Source organism: Bos indicus, chromosome 10 (genome assembly GCF_029378745.1).
Source record: "Bos indicus isolate NIAB-ARS_2022 breed Sahiwal x Tharparkar chromosome 10, NIAB-ARS_B.indTharparkar_mat_pri_1.0, whole genome shotgun sequence".
Lineage (NCBI taxonomy): Eukaryota > Metazoa > Chordata > Mammalia > Artiodactyla > Bovidae > Bos > Bos indicus.
The window spans coordinates 40,521,810-40,524,661 of NC_091769.1; the positions used below are offsets into that span (position 1 = coordinate 40,521,810).

The 2,852-nt window shown below is 38.3% G+C and overlaps 1 protein-coding gene across 1 annotated transcript in view; it reads right to left on the reverse strand.

Moving 5' to 3' along the window:
• Positions 1-2,852, reverse strand: part of MDGA2 (MAM domain containing glycosylphosphatidylinositol anchor 2) — a 917,184-nt gene that overhangs the window by 809,876 nt on the left and 104,456 nt on the right. The window lies entirely within an intron of this gene.

Below are 2,852 nucleotides of genomic sequence, written 5' to 3' on the forward strand. Positions count from 1 at the left end.
GGATTTTAGCAATCAATGATATGAATTGACAAAAGAGAGCAGTCTAGTGAATTTTATAATTTGCCTCTATCGTCAGGAAGAACATATATATGCACATCTTCTTTGTTCATTTTTATGACTTTTGTGCCTCTATTACAGTAAGTGTTGCCTCCCAGTCAATGACAGTATGCTTGTACTTTTATGAGTGTATATAAATTTAACTCTTTCCTTTAGGGCAAACAGGGAATATACATTATATAATGACAGTTATAATAAAACCTAGGGGTGAGTTTGTGCTGACAAATGATTATTTTTAATAATAGAACTTCTCGCAGAACCCTGATTAAAGATTTTCGATTTTCCTGCATGCAGATATTTTATCTTTCTTAAGGGAGTAAAATAGGCACCTATAATCTGTAAACTGTACTTTATTTTCTTAAAAATTTTATATACCTATTTTATATATGTGTGTGTGTGTGTGTGCGTGTGTGTGTGTGTATTATATATATATGGTTTTGAAAAATAGTTTTGCATGAAGTTGTTCAAGTTGGCATTCTCTAGGCAAGAATACTGGAGTGGGTTACCATTTCCTTCTCCAGGGGATCTTCCCAATACAGGGATCAAACCCGCGTCTCTTTGTTTCCTGTACTGGCTGGCAGGTTCTTTACCACTAATACCACATGGGAAGCCCCAGTTTTATGCAGATGTATCAAATAACTAATCACTTTAAAAATATTAATGAATAAAGTATTAGATAAAAGGATAACATAAAGATTATTTTTAAAATATTTTCAAAGATAATTCAAACACTCATCATAGGTAAGTATTTGCTTGTATTATTATAGATCCTATCCCAAACAAGGTCTATAATAGAATGAGTTGGTGAGCTTTACCTATGACTAACCAAAATGAGGTCTTTATCAAATGAGGGACAAATACATCATACATCTAGCTACCAGAGCTCTTCATCTAGAAGCTAAATCTTACCTACTCTCTAAGCCAATCCCACCTACCACAAGGAGTGCCTCTATAGACAAAACACTGATGAGTAAGGTGAAATTAAGTCTTATTCTATGAGATCTAGTGCTCACAGTATTAGCATTAGTGGGAAGGTTGAGTGTTTCACACCCCTGAGGCCATGTGCCTAGGCTTCTGGGTCTACCTTCCTAAACCAAGGACAGCTCACTTATCCTGACATTATGTCTATAGTTCTTTTGTTTTATTGGTTTAGTTTCTGTGTATGCATACACAGATATATAGATATAGACAGATTGTGGATATATATTATATATACATGTTAAATATAAAATAAACAAACAAAATCTTGTTCCTTGTGTCAGTAAGATGTATTTTATCTGTTTTATTCCTAGGCCTGGCTGGAATGCTGCTTTAAACTGTCAGATTCTCTAAAACCTCCTGTCCCTCTGCTTGTTGGCATGCTCCCAGCACCTGGATGCTATCTGTGGACTTTCCAGGTTACTCCCATACCAGTCCCCGATAAGCAGCCAGCCCTATAGCTTTCCTGGGCTCACTCTCATGTTTCCACGGGATCCCAGTGTCCTTGTTTTCTTCACTAGTCAGTACTGCTAACAGTATGGGTTTTGTTCCGGCCTGCCTGAGTTATGACACAGGAAGGTCATTAAAGTTAAAAGTTTTAAAATCACATGTGGGTTTTATGGACCTCATGCTGTCTATATAGACTAAAGCCATCAACCAACTGCTGTTCCGGGGAATTCTGCTCCTGCACTGCAAGTCAGAGTGTTAAGACTGCTCAGCTTCCCTTACCGCTGTCCACTTAAAGCATTCACCACCATCAGTCGCTTTTTAAATTTTTTAAATAAAATACAAAACTGAACAAATCATTCCAACTTAAGGAATTATTTGTGAGGGCTTCCTCGGTGGCTCAATGATAAAGAATCCACCTGAACTGCAGGAGATGCAGGAAATGCACGTTTGATCTCTGGGTAGGGAAGATCCCCTAGAGGAGAAATGGCAACCCACTCCAGTATGACCTGAACAATCCCAAGGACAGAGGGGCCTGGCAGGCTACAGTCCCCAGGGTCACAAAGGTCAGATGCAGCTGAGCATATGCAATTATTTGTGAATTCCTTTTTGTGACAACCTCATCTAAATCCCGGAGAAGGCAATGGCACCCCACTCTAGTACTCTTGCCTAGAAAATCCCATGGATGGAGGAGCCTGGTAGGCTGCAGTCCGTGGGGTCTCGAAGAGTCGGACATGACTGAGTGACTTCACTTTCACTTTTCACTTTCATGCATTGGAGAAGGAAATGGCAACGCACTCCAGTGTTCTTGCCTGGAGAATCCCAGGGACGGGGGAGCCTGGTGAGCTGCCGTCTGTGGGGTCACACAGAGTTGGACACGACTGAAGCGACTTAGCAGCAGCAGCAGCATCTAAATCCTAAATATGACAGTAAGGACTATGGATTAATAACCAATTTTTTAGCAAAAGAAGTCACTGCCAAAAAAAAAAAAAAAAATCAAGAACATTTTCTCTGAACAGTAAAGAAAAACTTCAAAATCTGTCTTTGGAAAAGGTAGCTAAATGGCTCAGAACTCTCAAAATCTATGTATATAGTCATTTATTCCAATTTCCGTATCATAGAAATTTCCCCAAAACTATTCACCTTATTTTCTCTGGGGAGAATAAAAATGAAGATTTAGATAACTGCCTTAAGAAATCTTTGTAGACTCATAAAATTATTTTTCTATCAATGGGTACAGGATGTACTAGGATAAGCTTGGCATATTTGAAATTGTTGCTGAAGTGAAAATAACTTTTTAAAATGCAGAATTTTCATGTGATCAATTTTGCTTTGATGTGGTCAACATTTAGTTTGCTGGTTATAAACTA